This window comes from Podarcis liolepis (genome assembly GCF_965112155.1).
Source record: "Podarcis liolepis genome assembly, chromosome: 9".
NCBI classification, from domain to species: domain Eukaryota; kingdom Metazoa; phylum Chordata; class Lepidosauria; order Squamata; family Lacertidae; genus Podarcis; species Podarcis liolepis.
In genome coordinates, this window is record NC_139564.1 from 51,931,421 (window position 1) to 51,953,288 (window position 21,868).

The 21,868-nt window shown below is 40.2% G+C and overlaps 1 long non-coding RNA gene across 1 annotated transcript in view; it reads left to right on the plus strand.

The window, feature by feature from the left end:
- The first annotated feature begins 4,165 nt into the window (after nucleotides 1-4,165).
- Nucleotides 4,166-21,868, plus strand: part of LOC310686459 — a 61,654-nt gene continuing 43,951 nt past the window's right edge. The window contains exon 1 of the long non-coding RNA XR_014515940.1: nucleotides 4,166-4,201. This is a non-coding gene — a long non-coding RNA (uncharacterized lncRNA). The remainder of the gene's footprint in view (nucleotides 4,202-21,868) is intronic.

Below are 21,868 nucleotides of genomic sequence, written 5' to 3' on the forward strand. Positions count from 1 at the left end.
TTCTATCCTTTTAATGAGATGCCAATGATAGCACTCAAAATACAAAATCATAGGATCCATGTCAAGTTTCAAAAAGAAAATAGTACTATCATTCTGGTTACAAAAAAGAGAAGAGCTGTTTACACAAAGAGAGAAGTTTATTCAGAAAGCAAAACTTGCCACCTAAACTTCTGTGCAACAAGTAAACTCTTTAAGCTTAGCATATGTGTTGTATGGAAGCACCAGCACCATTGTTTGCTAGGAATTTGGAACAGTGAACAGGTGGCTAAATTCTATAAAGGTTTCTTAAATCCCAGCCATGATTGTAAGGGACAGGAAAAGCAGAGACCCATTGCATGACATTATTAGTTTTATATTGCTATAATCCACAATGGTATTTGGAGAGAGAAGAGAAGATGGAACATTCAGGTCGTATTTCAATGTGGATTGGGAACTTATGAGGCTTCCTGACTATTCAGAAGTAAGCCCACTGAGTTCAATGGGACTTACTCTGAGGTAGAGATGGGTGACTGTGTCATGTTTGGTTTCTCACTTTTCCAATCTTAAGTTCAGCACTCCACATTTCCACATCAGTTTGTGATTTTAAAGCCCTCTTGACAATTCATCAGCATGCTAGAGTGAATTTCTCCTGATATACACATTCTTGCAGATTATTTTCCCCTTATATAATGCACTTTTATGTTCTTTTGTCTAATATATGTCAAAAATATGGACACTTTAACCTACCATATGCATTTTTGTTCACATTACCGGTACTTTGTTGAGAGTTCCACTGCAAAATTCAGAGAATTGAAAATTTTGAAGAATGGCTATGTTTCAGCTCATGTATTGTTTCAGAAAGTGTGATTTATTTATTTTTGAATTAGATCGGTTTGCAAACTGAATTATATTTATTCTCCATCCCCACTTCTACATCACTGTGTATAGGCTATAACACACCTATTCAAGTTTAACTTCTATTGAACTGGATGTTGCTTACTACCGAGTAGACTTGAAAAAGATTGAGCTGTAAATGGATAAGGAAGTTCATCACCAGTAATCAGCCTGGCATTTTAAGGACTGAACCTATGTTTTCTCATCCTAAGTCAGGCACCCCGAACCTTCGGCCCTCCCAATGTTTTGGACTACAATTGCCATCATCCCTGACCACTGGTCCTGTTAGCTAGGGATCATGGGAGTTGTAGGTGAAAACATCTGGAGGGCTGCAGGTTGGGCATGCCTGTTGTAAGTCTTCAGATACTGAGGCAGCGATTAAAAAACTCTTTGTTGCATGGCTTTTTAAAATAAAATAAAATACATAATTATACTCAGACCAGACCATTTCTGCTCCAAAACTAAGTACTTTCTCAATACAACATAAAATTATTTTGTTCCTTGAAAATAATAAGTAATCAAAAGAAGAAGAAAAAACTCCTAGTTACTCATTAAATCCTCATTCTAATTATCACAAATAAAACAGATCTCTCTCATTATGTTTAAGATTGCATATTAGTCCAACCATCTGGTTCATGTGTTGCTAATCTGAAATCATGTTGTTGTTCAGCAAGTTCCCAGGCATCACACAAAGAACCCACAAAACCACTGTAATATCATTCCACTCTGACCAAAATCTTCAAGGCTTTTGCCTTGACCTAACATGAACCCTGAGAGGTTCCCACTAAAAATCCAAATGCTTCACAAACCCTGGAATACATGAAACCTTAATCCATATGGGTATAATGCTTGCTATAATTCTGTAAACATCAATTTAAAATAATCCACTGTAACCATGTTATCTGATCTGCTACCATGTTTAAGTATAGTGATTATTTGTGAGGGAAATTCAGATTCACATTCCCCCCCCCCTCAGTTGCCAATCACAGTAGGTAGTCTTGGGCAAATTGAGGGGAGAACTTCATTTTCAATAAACTCAAATGATTCTGTAAAACAGGGATGAAGAACCTATAACCCTTTGGATGTTGTTGGACCACAGCTCCCATCATCCCTAACCACTAGCTGTGGTGGCTAGTGCTATTAGGAGTGGATTCCAATAACATCTGAAGGGCTTTGTCTGTCCCTGCTGTAGAAGATTCATCCTAAATTTCCTCTTATAGCTTTATTATTCTTCATTGTGAGGAGACACACACACACACACACACACACACACTGGTTTGGGCGTGAACATCCAAACCCATAAGTCAAATGAGTCATATTGAAAGGGGTGTCTTAAGGATCGGGACAGGTCATTTCGGAAGATAAACCAGCATGAAAGATGCTGTTCACCAGTTATTAAAAAACAACAACATTGAAATATTGTAATCCAATGTAGGGCTAAAACAAACATTCTCTCCACTTGTCTGACAGAATGACCACTCCCCGTATTAACTGGGGGACAGCTTTTGCATGGTGGTGTGCAGCCCCCCCCCCGAGACTACTAGACCCCTGGCAAGGTAGCTGGTTTTGCCGCCCCCCCCCCCCGAGCTGGATACCTGGAGGTTCCTGCCTAGCCTAATCAATTAGCCAATCCTGGCTGGGGGGGGGGGCGTTGCCAAGGGAACTGGCCAGTGGAGGCGGATGGGGGGGGGAGGAGAGGGTCCTGCTAGCAAAACTACGGAGTTGAATCTAGACGACTGAGACCCCGAAAAAGAGAGTTATCTGGAAGCATTTTACCTTTGGCTGTTTAACCTATGAATAACATGTCACTTAATGATGAAAGGATCTGTTGATCACAGGGAAACCCCTTTGTACGGTGCTTTTATGATTAAATACTCTGCAAAACTCTTTGCATCCGATAAAATAGTGTTCTCCCTGCTGCTCTGCCTTGTCAGTGATTATATATGACACAATATACTCATGATTCATTTAGCTGAGCGTTCTCATTATTGTTGATGTATGTGTCATTCACTGACTTCCTTTCCCTAGATTACAACTGAGCCTTGCTTGAGTTTATTTTTTTGCCATATGGTGAGAGGAATGCATAGATTTCCTTCTCCCTGGTTCTTTTTCAAGGGAAACATCCACTAAATAATTTGGTTAGTCAGCACAAAAGCAAAATTGAGAAAGATGGGAGCAATCTATTAAGCACCTGCTGTTGGCCTCAAGGATCAATAAAGTACTTTGTGCCATATACAGTGAGAAACCCCTGAGATATGTACGCCTGAACATGTACAAGCTCCCTTCATCAGAAAGGCCAGATCGCCATGTCTGTGTGGTATTTCAGATCATGGTTTTCTAACACAGCCACCGAAGTCCTGTGCAGTGCAATCTCAAACAGTTTTACTCGGGTAGGAAATCCCACTCCCTGGTATATGGATTTAGAAATCCAGACTTTTAGTGTTGCTGCTGAACTTGTGTGGCTGTCACACAAGACTATTTGCTGTATGTGAAGAATGGCCTCATGTGAAGAATGGCCTTCAGTGTACCTTTGGAGCACCTGGTGTGGTCAGTTGTTACAGTCAGGATATTGGATTAGGTGAACTATTGGATTAGTCTAATTGGAAGAGTGGTTCATGTGAACTTTTTACAATAGCAACAATGGATTCCTAAAACATTTCCATTTGTCTGTCACAAAAACACTCTCTATAAATAGGATTGACCTCACTTGGAAGTTAAAGACTGTAGGCCAAATGTGCTTGTGCTTATGGCCAACTGAGAATAGAACTAAATAGAATGAAGAACTGGAGCACCGTCATAAGATCAGGGATGAAATTAATGGAGAGAAAGGAATTTTGTGTTTTCATTGTTTAACATTATTGGTTATATGACTGTTCTTGTTGCAAATATTCTAGTTTAGGGTTAGAATTTGTTCTAGAGAAATGATGGCTACCTATCATGGGAATTTTATTAAAAGCAAACGCTTGATGTTCTTGATTAAATGAATGGATAGATGACTCTTTCCATAGATATAACAGTGCAATGGGAAACAAATAAGGGTGTATCTAAGTAACTGTGATTATTATTATTTATTTAGTCAACTTACGGACTGCTTCCTGTTGTTGTTATTGTTGGCATTCATCTGTCTTGAGAGACAATGGAGTGTGCCTCTGGGAGGAAGTCAAAATGCTGCGTTAGCAGCACTGAAGTAACCTCTGCAGGGTGCAAGCTATATATAACAAATAACCAGCAGATGAAAGAATAAAAAATACTAAGAATAGTACAGAACAAACAGTAGTTCAGCTGTGCAACCCAGCAATCAAAAACCAGGAAATGCCTAGACAAAAAGGTACGTTTCCAGTATTTTAAACACACTATAGATAGAGCCTCTCAAATTTGGGGTGGGGGAAAATGTTCCAAAGATCAGGTGCCACCATAGAGAAGGTTTTGAATTAATTTTTGAAGGCTTGTTTCAGCGCTGAAGTGCAATGTGTGCTGTGGGATAACAGTGTTATAAGAATTCTGTGCTGCTAATAGGGAGAATTGGAACAAGTGCTTCAGGCTGCAATCCCATACACACTTTCGTAGCAGTATTTCCCATTGAACTGAATATGGCCTACACCTCAAGGGACATGGATGAGATTGCACCCTCAGTGAGCTAAGATTAGGTGTAGTGTTTGCTGCTTTGTTACACACAGAGACATGCAAAAGTAGTAAACTTGAGCAGCAGTACCAATTGTAGCCATTTTGTGATCCTAACTGGTATTTAACTCCAAGATCTTTCAAGGACACACAATATAAAGCCATTACTTGCAATAAATGTAAGACATCTCTCTCTTTTTATTCAAGAGACCTACTGCAGAAGAAGAAACTTGTGTTTGAACAGATGTGGTTTTAGATGTCTTTAGGCTGCAAATGGCTATGTCTTTTATTTGTGTTAACAAAATCAAGCTTCAATTTACACCCTTGTTGCCATAAAGCACAGGTTGAAATTAGGGAGATATTTGAGAGGTGGGAGTATCAGCAATATTTCTTCAAAAGAAGGTGGAGTTCTTAACTGTGCCACAGTTATGAACCACAGTTAAAAGCGGAACTAGGAGTGTTAAGTGGAATAAAGATTGAGAAAAAAATTAAATACTTTGGTGTATGGCTGATAGCTAAGAACCCCAATATATTCCAAGATAATTATGTCATAGAATGGAAAAGCTTAGAAAGAACTTGAAAATATGGGGAAGGGTGAAATTATCACTATTGGGTAGAATGTCAGCCGTAAAGATGTGGCTTTCACCTATAGAAACAATTTCCCAGAAGAAATTGAACATGCAATAATATACAGAGACCTATTAGGTTTTACAGAAAAATATGTAAAACTGAAAAAGTTTGATGATATTAGAAATTGGGTAAGGAGCTGGTTGCATTACAACCACCTGAATGAAATGTTCACATGTGATAAAAAGTGTTGCTTTAATGAGCAAAGTTCTCAATTTGAAATCAAACTAATAAAAAATAGAGTAATAGTGATATCAAGGATGTATAAGTTATTGTTAGAATGGCAAACCAAAGATGAAATGGTTAAATCTACTGTGGTCCATTGGGCTAGGCATGTGGGACACAACATTAGAATCACTGGAAAAGTTGTGGAAATTCGGGTTGAAATTCACAGTATGTCATACCTTGAGGGAGAATTTTATGAAAATGATATATAGATGGTACCTAACACCAAGTAAATTATCCAAACTGTATAAATCAACTTCAAATCTTTGTTGGAAATGTAAAGTAGAAGACTCATGTTACAAATGAGTAACAAAGTAGCTAAGGACTTTTGGGAGTTGGTTTATAATGAGTTGAAAAAGATATTTAAGGCAACTTTCCCAAAAAGACCAGAAGCATTTTTACTAGGGATAACTGAAGCAGAAATCCCCCCCCCCAAACAGATGAGTCTATTTCTTTACACAACCACGGCAGCACAAATATTATACACACAAAAATGGTGTGTTGAGGTGGTACCTACCCAAGAAGAATGGCTGCTGAAATAGGATTTGAGTAAGAACAGAAGTGGGTGATTTTTTGTATTTATTGTGAGATAAGGTAAAGGTATAGAATAGAGTAACTATAATATGCAACATAAATTGAAAATTTGAGGCAACCATGGAGGGGAGGGAGGAGAAGTTGTAGGAGGAATTATTGCTTTCTAAATTTGAAATGTTGTCAAACTGTTTATTAGTTGAAAAATTATAAATAAAATTATTTTCAAAATAAAAAAGAAGGTGGACTGTTATCCAGAACTGGCTCAAAATTATGTAGGACTGCAGCATACATGCTGTGGGCTCTCAAGCCACAAAAATGGTGGTCTGCATTGCAGGGGATTAAACTAGATGACTCTGGTGGTCCCTCCCAACTTTACAATTTATGATTCTGTGATTCTAAGAGTGACCAGTTCTGTGGGCACCTGAGACTCATAGGGAAAACAGGCACTGCCCAGTCCCCACTGCCCAGAGAGAATACAGGACCTTGGACAGCTCCAGAGGGCTATGCTAAGGCAGCCACAAGTTATCTTGTCTCTGTGGGCAGCTAGAGCTAGCTGAAACCTTATGTAGGCTGGTCAGGACTGAAGTATGCCAGCCTCCCTGGAAAAGCTGGCTAGGTTCCTTGTTGTTATTGTTGTGAGCTCACACCTCAGTTGAGGATATGAGTAATATAATAATAGTATCTTCTTAGAAATGTGAAGTGAGTCACCAATAGACCAGCAGCGCTGGATCGATAGGAACTTCACAAGAAATGCAATCTTTGGTTGTAAATTATATTTCACTAAAATCGGGAAATGAAATAGATTTGAGTGTTCAATTATATGAAAATAATTATGAAAGCATAGGGCGAGGGGGAAGCACAGAACAGTGAGTCCTCCACCACATTTGAAGCCCAGCTCTTTCATAAGGTGGGTTTTCACTATAAATGCACACACACACACAAACATACATATGTACGGCTGCACCCCTGCTTGCTCCACTAGCCAACTCCCCAAATTAATCCTATACAGCTTTCTCTTCCCACCCCATGCAACCACTAAACTCACTTTTCACCTTCCCAACCCCATTTCTGAAGCCGCTTCTTTATTATAATCTGCAGCCCCACTTTGCATCCATTTTTACTTTCATCCGCATGCATCTTCCTTTTGCGCATCCCCTCTGCACACAAACAACCCCCATGGTAACTTCCTGCATCTTCCTTCTCCCATACATTGTGTCTCCTCCATGCTGCTTCCCCCCCCTAATTTCTGCTGTTTTGCAAAACCTCAATTTTCCTATGTGTCCATCCCTGCTTTATTCAAACTTCTGCTGTCATTTAAAACTACACCTTTCCTCTGCTGTTGTGCAACCTGGCTTCTCTCTTGATCCCCTCCCTCATCCTGACTTCATGCAAATCCAGGATTGCCATGAGGCACTATGACTTGATTGAATTGTATTAATTGTTTTGATTAATGTTGCTGTTTGCTTTCTATTGGAAAAGAAGAGTACAAATATTAAATCAACTCCAGTCCTCTAACTGGGGTAGCACTCTGACTTAATGCAAATCCAGGATTATGATGTGACTACTAATCCTCCAATGGGGGCTGCACAATGACACCCTTACATTTTTATGTATATAAAGGTAAAAGGTAGGTAAAGGGCCCCTGGACGGTTAAGTCCAGTCAAATTCAACTATGGGGTGCGGCGCTCATCTCCGCTTTCTTCCGAGGGAGCTGATGTTTGTCCACAGACAGCTTGGCAGTCATGTGGCCAGCAGGACTAAACCGCTTCTGGCACAATGGAACATTGTGATGGAAGCCAGAATGTGCGGAAACACCATTTACCTTCCCATCACAGCAGTACCTATTTATCTATTCACACTCGTATACTTTTGAACTGCTAGGTTGGCAGGAGCTGGGGAAAATCAACGGGAGCTCACCCCATCGCATGGATTCAAACCACCAACCTTATGATCTGCACGCCCAATAGGTTTGGTGGTTTAGACCACAGTGCCACCTGGCAAGGCCTAGGCTGGTGTGGTAGCAGTCAGATATCAAAACGATCTAGCTATGTAGGGTCTTTAGGAGAAACTGAGGTATAGCACAGTGAGGTAGTCCAAGAATGGATGAGGTCCAATAGGGTGTTGTGAGGCAAAGGCAAACACAGGATAATTGACTTTCTTCCATGTCTGTATTCATCTACACTTTTGAAGCCTGCTCAGGGCTGTAGCATGCCTGCTTTCTGATGTCTGCATGCTTGGCAATTCTTTAGTTTGTTGCATGGTTAGCAGTACTTGTCAGGACTTGCAGAGTCTGTGCAGAAGAGTACTGCAGCCCTGACTGTAATGCTTGTTGCCATTGCATTCAGAGAGAATACAAAAAGAAACATACAGCCTAAACTCAGCTGCTCTTGAAAGGAGACGTTGTATTAAAAATAATCTTGCAGTTCTGCATTGCCACTAGCAAAAGGGGATAGTAAGAAGCAGCTACAACTCCAAAAGCTTTTCAAGTATCACTAGGCATGCATTATGCCTTTCCTTTGCTGCATGGCCTTTACTCAGGATCTCCCATCTTGGCAGTGGTGGGGAGGCATTCATAGTGAAGAGATGCTACCTTCTGGAGTGTATAATAATAGTTGCTGCATGCCCACCCCACCAAATATTTGTCCTCCATTACCCATTATCCATATTAGTATGGAAGCAGAAGTTCACATTTCCATTGATGAAAACCTTCATCATATCCCACACAAAAACACACACGCACCTGTTTTAGCTAAGGTATAATTAGACCTTAGGACAAGATTACATATCTTGCATCCTCTTCTCCCCAACGGGAAATTGCATTGCCAGAGAGTATGTGTTTGGCAATCTAATACATTAGGTGATGTGGAGAGGCCCAATAAATTCTGTGGAGCAGATTAATTTGAATTAATTTTAGCTTGCAGCCAATATTGGATGTTTGAACAGAGGCCAGAATTTCCTGCCATTATTTAGTCTGGATGGTAATTTGTGCCTCGAGAATACTGCTTAGCCTGAGAGAATCAAGTGGGGGTTAGGAATTTTCTCACAATAACTTGCAATATACTGAAGCCAATGTTCCGTACTAACTAAATGCATTTACAGTGAGATGCAGCTATTGTGAGGTTGTAGGAGTAGCTTAAGTCTACAGCTAAATGTGTGAGCAGCAAAGATGGACAAATCTTTCAATTTAGATTTCTCTCAGTTTCAAGTCTTAAATTCTTCATGTTTCTACATCAGTTTGGGATTTATTAATTCTTTAAAGTCCTCGTGAAAATTTGCTAGCATTTTAGTGCAAATTTCTCCTAATAAACACATTATTGTATGCTGTTGTTCCTAATACAGTATACACATTTTTGCAAGCAATTCTTCCTAATATAATGCATTTCACTAATAGTTGCATTTTTATGCACACCATGCTGTAATATATGCCTACTGTTAAACACTATTTGTTTGGTGAGTTGCAACACAAAATTCAGAGCAGTGCGGATTTTGAAGAAGAGCTGTGTTTTGGTTCACATATTATTTTGGGAACAGTGAAAGTTTGAACTTCAGATCCAAAATAAGTTTTCCCACATCCCCATGGAAGTGATCTGAATATGATAGAAGGGGAAAGGATGGCAAGAACATCTTGGTTATTTTATGGTGGGGAGGGGGATAGAAGTTCAAGCAAGATCTATCTGTAGTTTTAAGTCTAGGATTGTTCCAAACTGAGGAATTCTATTCTAAGTATGAAATATATTCATATTGTCCAGCCACATTATTATAATCCTGATTAGAGTATTGGTTAAATCCATCTTGGCGAAACTCCTCTCAATAACTCTAACTACAACTGTAATGGGGCCCTTAAGATAAGTGTGATTTCTGCAGGTGAGGGCAAAAGCAGCAAGAGAATCAAGAGGTATAAGAAAATGGTTTTTTTTTTCTAGCATAAAGAAGAGAAAAGCTCAGAAAGAGTATTTAATGATGCCTTCAAATGAATATTCCTTCTCCCCTGTATCCACAGGACTTCTTAGTCAAAGAATGGGCAATATCAGAATGCTGGTACCTGCTCCTCTTTCCCAGCTTCTGGTTCCAGTCATAATCTCCAGCATCTCCTGTGTTGCTGCAGAGGCTTCTTCCACCATGGGTTCCATTGTGTAAACCCAAAAAAGGAGGAGGAGGCTTTCTGCATGGCTTCACCCAGGCGATGGACCTTCCTGCCAGAGGTGGGCCATTTCTCTGTGGGCTTTTTGCCATGCTGTTAAGTCATTATTATTCTGGCAGGCGTTCAACATGCTTTTTCACCTGTTGCAGACCCAACTGGGCACTTTAGGGGTTTTGTGTGTGTGTGTGTGTGTGTGTGAGAGAGAGAGAGAGAGAGAGAGAGAGAGAGAGAGAGCGCTGCCCTGCACGGGACTTTTTTTCATCTGGAACTCCCCAAAACTTAGTTCCAGCACTTCTCAGGTGGTACCATTGCTATTCTAAAAGAATGAGGGAGGTGTTCATGGTGAGTTCCAGCACCTCTTTTCCTAGAAAAATAGCACTGGCCTTGCATATTGTTATGGCAAATGAAGGATGGGCGATTAATGTTTATAATAGCACAAATAATAAAGATGTATCCCTGCACCACAAGTGTGACACAGTTCTGTTGCCATGGTTGTGGAATTCCCTCTCAGTAGAGATTTGCATGTCTTCCTCATTGATATATTTCCATTACCAACTGGAGATTTTATTTGTTCTTCCTGGTCTTTGGTGGCTTATAATAGGATTAATGGTTGCTGATGGTTGTGTGTTGGGCTGCTTGCAAGCATTTCCATTATTGTGGTTTCGCAGTTTTATCATTGAGATTTTATTCTTGTATTAACAAAACCTGCACACCACTCTGTGAAGATCAGCTGAAGGACAGTCTAGAAATGTGTCAGCTAGATATAATACTAAGACGCATTTCAACTTCCACAACCTGACTGCATCAGGGACCCCAGTTGTCCATATATGCCAGGACTACCTGTGACCCCAGCGGAGACACACCTCTCTGGCTGAGTGCACATTCATTGCTGCAGGGATCTAAAATACGCTTCCCACCACCATCAGTGTGGTCACAGAGAATGCAGTCAGAATGTCAACATCCAGCAGAGGTTTCAATTTTTTTCTAAAAGGAGAGTTTTCTTCTTTCTTAAAGGAACAACACTAGTTGTGCTGCAGCCCATTTCAGGATGAATTGCAACCTGCCTGTTGACAAAAGATACTTTCAGCATATTGAGACGAGACTGCAATCTTTACTGTGCATGCTCCCCTGGGAGTAAATTCATCGAATGCAATGGGATTTTCTTACAAATAAACATGATTCCACTGCTGGTTGATTTCAGGGTCCCTAATGTGCAAGTCCAGAAATTTGTTTCAGTACCAGGCACAGTTTGAACAAAAATAAAAATTTGAGCATGAGCAGATTGTATTTTCTTAAACTCTGGGGAGATGCCTTCTTCCCTAAATGTAAGAAGTGTGACAGCAGGGAAAATAGCAGGGTTCCCCACTGGGTCTGAGCTAATCAACTCTTTTTAAAAAGAACAAAATTACACCAGTTTCAGTTTGCATTTTGAAGGTTTCGTTTTAATTCCTGAATAACGAAGATGGAAAAATTATCATATGCTGGAGGGCAGCAGCTTGCCTTAATATTTGCATTTGCATTTAATTAATATAATGTCTTTATCATTGGTATAGTTGTGGAGCATGCTGGTCCACAGCTAGTAAATTGTTGTGCTTTTTTTATTCAATATTATTCTAGGATACTTGCTTCCATATATGGAAAACCTTTGTGCTGGAAAGAAATACGCAGCCTAGGCACTAATATAAGACACATTAAATTTGCAGAAGGCCTATATTTCACAGACAGCACAGAAGCAAACCAGAATCTGCCACCGACTCTGGCTCCTATAAGAGATGCAATATGCAAAGGCATATTTCTTGCATACTGACAAATTAAGGATCAATTAATACATATATTGGATTTACATTTTATATAGGAAAAATGTGAGAACCAAAAACTTGCACAATTTTGCAACAATGTGCTTCTCCAAAAACCGATCATTAAAATTTATTAGTAAATATATACATACTTTTGTGATTAGATTAGAAGTCTGAATTTCAGACACACACACACACATATGAAATCACCACTTTTTTTAAAAAAAGAAACATTTAATCTCTCAGTTACCATGTTTTAATATTTCCACAAGCCAGATAAAAAGGGAGAAAAAACAAATTTCTTTTTTTGTTGTTGATTGCAGCAAAAATACTTAGAGAGGTAAGTCAGTTATTTTGCCCACTGCCAAAGTCTTTGCTCCCAGTTACAATAATGAAGCCAGGCCACCATCTTTATAAGAATCGCCTTCCCGTCAGCTCCCTTCCATATCTGTTGGCTATGAAGCCTACTCATTGCAGCTGCAAGCATTCATTCTCATGCAGCTGGTTTCTTTTGACTGTCAGATGTGGCCCAGAATTCTTTTCTTACCCAGTGTCATGTCATGCCCTTTGATACATTGCTACTGTTGGCATCTGCATCCTTTGGCATATGTAGAAACCAAAGGTGACAGCTGCATTGTGCTGAGCAACAAATAGGGACACCGTTTCTGAACTGGTAGAAGCAAAAGTCACTTTCTGTGGAAGTGGGTGGATAGAAGGAAATAAAGATTATTATTAGATTATTTCTAACCTAATTCGACTTTGTAGAGCTTTTGCCACCATTTGAACTTTGAAAAGTGGGTGCTTAATTGTACTGAGAAGTCTGCATTGCATGACATCCACATCAAACGCTAATGGTTATACAAGGAGATATTTCTTTCTTGGGGAGTAGAAAGGCTGCAAGTGTGAGTTTGCTGGTACTAGTTAATTGCCACCTAATCAAAGGCGCTCAGAAGTTGTGCTGTTGTGTAAAATCAGTACATAAAAGGCAATGAATATATGTTCAAACAGATGTGTTTTGAAATATGTAAACACACCGAGGAGAGCTTAACTTCACCTGTTTGTCTATTTACACCAGGTTTTTTTCCATTCAATATTTAGTGAATTGATGAAATCCCTTTAAGACACATGAGCTAGAAGTGCACAGGTATTTTGGTACATTTTTCTTTCCTTCTTTCTTTAAAATATGGAACATTCCATGAATTTGCAGGTCACCTTGGTACATTTTCTGAGCTGAGTACAGTAGAGTAAAATTTGGAGAAATACAAAATCTGTATGATAATTATGTTCCAGTCCATCTATATGTCTGAGAGGTGCAAATTTGCTCACAGAGGTGGAATCAGTGACACTCTCCTCCATTCCTGCTTCTGAGTCAGAGATTCCCCACCCCACACCAGACCTGCTGACCACCTGAAAGAAGGGCCTTAGATTCCACTGGTGAACCTTATACTGTATTTTGTTGTTGTTCTTTCATGTTCCTAAAGCAATTGCCGCCTCGTGGCAGATAACTCAATTACCTGTGACAGACCTACAAGTGTCAGTTTAAAACACTGCTCAAATAAATATATTTCCAAGCAGCATTCTTTGTTCGCCTCTCTAGTTTTGCATAATGTCGAGCTCACTGCATTTTGAATATTTTCATTTCCACAGTTATTGCTGAGGGCTTTGAAATCACTGCTAAAAACATTTTTGAATTTAAGATGAGGTATGGCCTCATTTTTCCCTTTCCATTGCCAAAAGCATTAGATTTCCAAACAAACCTTATTTTCTTTTGTTTTTTAAATGGCACATTTGATTAAACTTATTAGGTTTAAATGGTTCCTCATAATACATCAATACGAGCACAGTACAGTAGCTGATATTAACGAGTATGCCACAATGCTAAGGAACACAATCAATGGCTTAAGTGAATATTTTCTGCCTGAGGGAGAGAAATCAGCATTAAAGTATATCAGAGCCTTCCTCTAATGCTTCCAGCTTGATAAACATGACCTCACTCTTTCTTTGAGGTTCTAGTGCTGAACCAGGGCCTGGAATCAGCAAAGCAAGGGAATCTTTTAGGTACCAAAATGTCACCATAGGGTGGGATCTCACAAGTGAGTTCTACATCAGGGCTGGATAACTTCAGGTGCAAGCTTTGAATGTGGATTTCCAGGTCTCTCTGTCTAACCATCAAAACTCTTCCTGGACCACACCCATCACTGGTCCTCATTCATACCCCAGGTTCTTTCACTTGGCTGGGATGTATCCTTGGACTTTTATCATGCCTCTTTCTTGTCTGGTTGAAGGACAGAAAAGGGTGTGCGAAAAAAAACTAACCTACACTGCAAAGATAAAATCTGCATTCATTGCTCCACCCACTTTCACCTCTGGTCCCACCCACCATTGGCATGAGTGGCTGGAAGCTGGAAGGTTGCCCAGAAAGGGACTAGAGCCTTCAAAAAGATTCCCCATCTCTGTTCCAGAGTATCTCCAGGCTGTTAATGTAAAGTGGACATTGGAGGTCCTGATTCATGTTCTGTTGCTATCTTGATAATTCTAGATCTGTGGTTCCCAGTGGCGCCAGGTATATGGGACAGAGGGGGCTTCAGGTTTCCCAATATTTTGGGCAAGGGCAACAGCCACCCCAATATTGAGGGGACTGCCACCCCCTCCTGCTGCTGGGTGCCCTCTGCCGGCAGCCCAGGAGCCAGGCAGCAGCTGGGACAAGTGAAGCAACGATCACCTGCACTCGTCCCAGATGAAGCCCAGCTCCTGGGCTGCCAGGCTGCTGAGCTGCAGCTGGGACGAGCCGGCATGGAGATCAGCCTCTACACAACCCGACCTAGGCAGCATCATTTGACACATCATGTGATGCATCAGCATGAGGGGCAAATCGCCCCCCTGGTGGTTCCCAAAGTTTCTGGGCCCACCACCTTCTTGGTTCCATGAGCTCACCCCCAGTGTCCCCCACCCTATAAAAACATTATTCAGAATAGCAATTTGCACAACCCATGATGGAAGATAAAATAATAAAATTCAAAACAGTACCAATCAATTGCACATTTATTCACAATCCTGTTAAAACCATTTAGTTTAATTTTCGGATAGTCATTTACACCCCCAGTGCCCCCACTGCTGCCTCATTGCCTCTTAGCACCCCCAGGTAATCCTATCCCCACCCTCGGGTGTGGTAGTGCCTCCTTTGGGAACCACAGCTCTACATATGAAAGTCCATCAAATCCAAAAATTTCAAATCCAAAGCCCGAAGAAAAATATCAAAGCCCAAAGAAAAATATCAAAAGGACTGGAGCAAATTTATTATTTACCTGAAAGAAAATTGTACTCATTTAAAAACGTTTGTAGCATTAATGTGAAATGTTTTGTAATGTGAAATTAAGATGTTGATTTGTAAACAAGAGTGTGATATTTTATGGTGACTATAGGATAAAGAAATGACTACAGGAATGTGAAAAATATGTTATAGATTATAGGGATGTCAGAAAGAGAGATAGAAGGAAGTCTAAGCCCATCTTGAGCAAATAATATAAGTTGTGAATATGTGTATTGAATTAAATGAAATATGGAAAAATTCAATAAAAATTATGCTGGAATTATTTTTTTTCAAATCCACAAAATTTCATGTGAAGTGCACAGAATAATCCCCACATTACCTGATGCATTTGTATTGCCTGTGCATTGTTTTCCTGATATATAGCATGCAAGCTGACAGCATTTTGCTATTGGATTCAGCAGCTCCTGTATAGCAATGTGGTTTGGACTTCATCAGTTGCCCCTATTATTTGAGCAATTGGTTTCACACCGAAAGCTAAATGATAGTTTCAAGGTTAACTTCTGGTTAAATAACAACCTGGGGTCAAATAAGAACTTTGAACCAGTGCTCAGATTTCAGGAGAGATAGTGAATGTTCCATGCCAGCCCTTCCTTCTTTCATAAGCAGGCTCCCTGCCCATTTCAGGGATGTTGCAAAGAGTATTGGAAGGCTCGTCGAGGCCTGTGGGGTTTGAACAGTTGGGAGAGAGGTAGGTGCACACTTCTCTGCACATGAATGGTCGAAGAAGCAGACAGCACAAAGGAAAGTCAAATCCAGGCACTGTGCATCAAAGCTGTTGATCCAAATTTTTTTGTCAGTTTCGAGCAGTCACACCCTGGGGTTTGGCTGGTTCTTTTCCTTCTCATCTACCATCAACCTCTTCTCCCAGGGCGTGCCCTCTCTGCACCTGTTCTTACATTAAAGCAGACTTCAAAGACCTGGAATACGTGATCAACACTTTAACTTCCCTTTCTCACTAACCCCCCCCCCCAAAAAAAAATGTTATGCCAGAATTCCTTTCCCCAGGCAAAGTTCCTTCCATCTGGTATTACTGGGCTTCATTAGTTCTCTGCAAAAATTAAGAAAAAAGTCAGCAGTATGGATCTCCTCTTCATAGAATGGTAGTTATAAACTCCCAGTATGGTAGTTATAAACTCCCAGTATGTTTCCAAGCACAATTCAAAGTGTTGGTGCTGACCTTTAAAGCTCTAAAAGGCCCTGGCCCAGTATACCTGAAGAAGTGTCTTCACCCCCATCGTTCAGCCTGGACACAGAGATCCAGTTCCAAGGGCCTTCTGGCAGTTCCCTTACTGCGAGAAGTGAGGTTACAGGGAACCAGGCAGAGGGCCTTCTCAGCAGTGGCGACCACACTGTGGAACGCCCTCACATCAGATGTCAAGGAAATAAAAAACTATCTGACCTTTAGAAGACATCTGAAGGTAGCCCTGTTTAGGAAAGTTTTTAACGTATTATGTTTTATCGCTTTATTATTATTATTATTATTATTATTATTATCATTAATTTTGTTGGGAGCTGCCCAGAGTGGCTGGGGAAACCCAGCCAGATGGGTGGGGTATAAATAAGAAATTATTATTATTAATTATTATTATGATTATCTAACATTTGCAGACCATTCTGAAAAACGCTTTGTTTTCAACAATGGATATTTCCCCTCCCCCTGTTGTTATTAAATCCTACGTCCGGTTTAGACCGGCATACCAAATATTGCACTTTTTCTAGAGATGTTGGAGCTAGCCGCAGTGGGGCATGCTTTAGTTTGCATCGAGACTGGACTACTGAAATATGCTGTACATGGGAGCTACTATCAAAGCTTTATTTATTTGCTTTGGGGAAAGATTTGATTGGTTCAAAACACAACAGCTAGGATTCTCACGGGTATACGAGCACAATATGTGTGGTGTTGCACACATAAGAATTTGATGTAGCTGATGAGTTTCTTTCTTTTTATCTAATTAACTGACCAATTACATTTAAATGAACCTTGATTATTTGTGTATAATCGAACTGGCATAAGAACAAGTATTGGGAGAATATTTTTTAAAATGAAAATAATGAGCAAAATATTAAAGCTCAACATAATGCAGTTCACTGAAATTAAAATAGGCATAAATCTAAAATTACCACATTTTTTGCACCATAACACTCCCCCCCCTAGAAAGTAAGGGGAAATGTCTGTTATGGAGGAAATGCCTACGGGTGGCATGCCTACAGATTTTCCTCCTCTAAAAACTATGTGCGTGTTATGGTTGGGTGCGTGTTATAGAGCGAAAAATACGGTATATTCTTTGGAAGGTCTTAACATTACAAGCTGAGAATATTACCATCCCAAAGTGTTTAGGATATGTACAGTAATTCATTAAGGATATTTATGTTACACCATTCTATCTAAACAAGAGCCAAGGCACCTGAGAATATATTAGTCCTTATTTGGTTAAGTACATTTCTTCACCACTGAGAAACTGTTAACTATATCCCAGTGCCCTAATTTATCAGAGTTGTCTGCTCTGAAAGATCTCTTTCACATACCCTCAATGGTGCCTCCCCTTTGAAAGTGTAAAAATTGGAGTCTAGACTTCTTATCAACCTCTTCTTTTATTAAGCACTGATAATAAAGTATGGCTAACAGGTTTCACAATAGCCTTCCCCTTATCATGTCCGTCCAGATCAAACAGGCCTACTTCATAATGCTGGTGCTAATATTAAGCATTATACATTGTGCTCAGGAAATTCAGTGTGGGAGTCATGCCTACTAAGCTTTGATCCTGAGAGGCCTTTGACCTAGTTAAGATTGGGGTTGTGTTTCAGATATTTCATAGAGCTGTCCTTGGTTCAAGGCTAGAGACAAGAAATGCAGTTTTCCTTTCTCCCTAGTTTAAAGAGTGTTATATTCATTCTGGCCCAACCCAACACAGCAATGCATGGTGGTATCATGGGAACAAGTGCAACGAGGGGATCATCCATTTTGGACTTGGCCCTCATCAACAGGGTGAGATCTCATGGTCAGAAATCCCCAAACAGAAGGTAGTTCAAAATGGATGGGAGTTACTTAAAGGTGAAATGCAGAAGACACAAAGGCACACAATTCCAAAAAGCATGAAAAGTAGGAGGCTTGTAAGAGAGAGGGAGAGAAGATTTTTGTAACAAATGCATTTTGGTTAATATACAGAATGATCATATACATGACTTGGAAAAAAGGCATTATTTTCTTCCCTGCTGGATATTTAACAAAGCAAATATTTTTGTTTGATTTACTACTGGGAAACATTTCAGCACCCCCCCCCAAAAAAAAAAAATGATAAAGAGCAATTACAGAGAAATTAGATATGGAAAAGGAAAAAGATGAATGTAAACCCCAGTGAAAACATAATTATTATCTAAAACAGATGATGTTCATCAAAACCCAGATTAAAAAACAACCATCTATTTATCTTCATTTCCTGCATATAACACATCCATCACAGTCTACTGCACAAACTTTGCATGCAATAATAATTTAAAAAAATGGTACAGTACCTCATCTATATCTGCATAATTCCCCTATTATTGCCCATTTCTGCAGTAATGAACAAGTTGGCTGCAGTCATCTCTGTGGCCTTGTATTGATAGCATAATTATATCACAGCAATAGATCTTCAAATGGCACAGAAGGATGTGGCAGAAGAGAGGTTTCTCGTTTTGTATTATCAGCCTAATCCAGCTGGGGAGCACAGACTGTATGGAAGGAAGATTCTGCATGATTATCTCCAGGTGGTTAAGAAACTGTGTGCCCCAACAGATCCTGTATGTGGTTCCCCTCTCCAATTGTTGGAGCTTTGCAAGCTAATACTTCGGCCTGCTGTTCATCATGGGAAGAGGAGAGAATAACATAGATATGAGTAGACTCGCCATGATCCTGGGCTTCCGATATATCAATCAAACCCTAAGTGGGAATCCCATTCAAAGGTGCCATGGGCTGTATCTAATCTAAGTCCTACTCAGAATACACCCATTAAAAATAGCAGACATGACTTGGGTCCATTAATTTCAGTGGGTCTATTCTGAGTATAACTTTGCTGGATGCAACCCCAATTTCTAACACGCATAAGCCCAATTCACACATTGCATTGGCACATGGTTAGAGAGCTGAACTCACATTTTTCTTTCAGTAACAGCATGTTGTGCCCGAAGAAAACCTGACAGGTCTCCTGCACATGAGCTGGAGCGCCGCATGAATAGGACCCATGGTTCTTTGGGTGTTGTGACCCCACAGAGCTACTGGAATCCACACAATGGGCTTTCTTCTTGCACAGCTGTACATGACATGTAGTTACTGATAGGGGGGGGGAATGCAATGTTGCTAGTGCTATTATTTTAAAGCCAACAGTAAATGGAACCAACTAATCCTGATTTTGCCCTTCTGCTTTTTCCTACTGAATTTGACAATGATAACACTGAGACTGTGGAAAGGGAAGCTACTAGCCAGAGCTGTCTCTTGGATTTGTTGTGAGAAGGCAGGTGGGTAGCAGCTGGCTGAGAGCAGACTGTTGTTGTTAGGGCAGTGCCCCATTCACCTTAACAGACCTTTTAATTTAATCTTTTAATTATTTCAGATTCAGAAAGGCAGGTGCAGTCAGTCCCAGTGCTCAAATTAAAAAGATATGAGAGAACCCTAGCATTCTTACCTTTATATAGGGTCCACTGAGCTGATGTTTATAGACGTTTATGGGAGAGCAAGATCCGGCTAAAATTAAGGCAGATTAGGGAATGGAGCTTATCAATTTCTTACATAGCTCATCACTGCTCAATCTTTCTCCTCCTTGCTCTTTGAATCAGATATTTAGAGAAGAGTCACTTAACATTTGCCTGAGAGAAGTTTGGAAAAGCTTGCTATCCTTCCAAACCTCTTTTTATTTTTATTTTTAAAATGGAGTAGCGATGGGTGCAAGCTGTGTTTGGACAGCAGCCAGTCTTTTTATATTTGCAACCAATGTTTTTATATTTAGAGATGTGAGTGAACAATGGCTTGCATGAATTGGGTTTAAAATGAAAGCATATGTGCCTCTGAGTTAGTTTGCATGGAAGTGTGGTGTGAGTCATGGAAATTAAGTTGCCCGCCTTCACTTGGCCTGGATACTCTGGCTTGCTTTTGATTGGTTCTAAGTGCAGAGGTTGGAGCATATCATTGGCCGAAGGCTTGCAGCCATAATACTTTTAGAGTAACCCATTTCTCCAAAGGGGTACTGAAGCAGGGATTAATGTTGTAAGAGTCAGTTCTGCAATGGAATGATGGACTAGAATATACATATTGATGAGGACAGCTGGGCAGCAATATAGGATAAATTTCTGTTCAAATCTACACCAGTGTCTACAAAGGAACTCTCGTTGAAAAGATTGCAAAAATGGCACCTCCCATCTCTTTATCTTGCTCGCTCTCTTGGCGAAGATGTGGTGAGGATGTTGACAGCAGAAGTGGTAGCATTGTGTTACGGTGTTGGGCTTTGGGCTTTGGGGAGACAGAGTTTCTAGAGATACACAATATCACTGGTCAACAAGCCATTCAGCCCCTGCAGTAGCTTTATTAAATATATTTCAGGTTCATAATGTAGATATTTCATTTAAGTCTCTTGTTGGTTATTTATTGTTAGTAATTAGGCTTGTTATAGCTGGGTTTTGGGAATGACTTGAAAGGGGCATTCTTATTGAATTGTTTTAATTCAATAAGAGTTTGGCATTTGGCCCTAATAGAGAAATCGACCAAAATATGACTAGCTAAAGGACAGAGACACAAAGACTCATTTACAACTGACTGGTACACTTTATTGATTACATGAAGAATAAAATAATCTTCAGCTTTAGCACATATCCAGAGATTTTGGTTGCTCTGTTTCAAACCATATCATGTGCTGACTATGTGTTCTTATGCTATATTTTCACTGCATACCTTGGGATTTTGGGGTGGGGGTGGGGAAGGGGGAAAGTAACAAATCAGAACAGAACAGAAGGTTGGAAAGAGAGATGGGTGGATGGGTGGATGGATAAGTGGTGGTGGTGGTAGTGATTGTGTCTAATGGCCACATGTCTTTTGTTTTCCTGCATGGGAAGTGCCAGTGTCCACCTTAATCATTCTGCACGAGTGTGGGGCTCCTCTCTCCATGCCATGCCATACCTAACATTCAGCAAAAGGATAGAATTAAATGTCATATATTCATTGCAGTTTAAGTATGTGTCAAAGGAAATAATTCATAAATCCTTCAGGAAAGCAACTGATGTTATTAAACAATAACAACATAAACCTCTTCAGGGATCATAGGTAGAGCAATAAAGTTCAAGCGAGCTATTTCCCTTTTCATTTTCTGGTTCATTAACATGAATGTAGCCAGGAAGTTAATAGCTAATGAACAATGGAAAAGAGAAAAACTGAATCGGGTGTCAGTATGCCAGCATAAATTACAAAGAAGCACACTGGCAAGGTCAATAGATATTGTGTAAGAATCCTCGGGGGTTGCCTGATAGGTGAGAAAGCTGAGAGAGAGGTTTTCTGAACCTAGGCGGAGAAATGGAAATGTACTAAGGAGAGATCAGAGGAGCAAGTGGATGAATTTGTTGATCAGCCTGTTCCTATTGAAATGCTGGAAGAGGCAATAAGGCCGTGGTCAGCAAACTTTTTCAGCAGGGGGCTGGTCCACTGTCCCTCAGACCTTGTGGGGGGCCGGACTATAAGCCACCCCCCCATGACTCTTC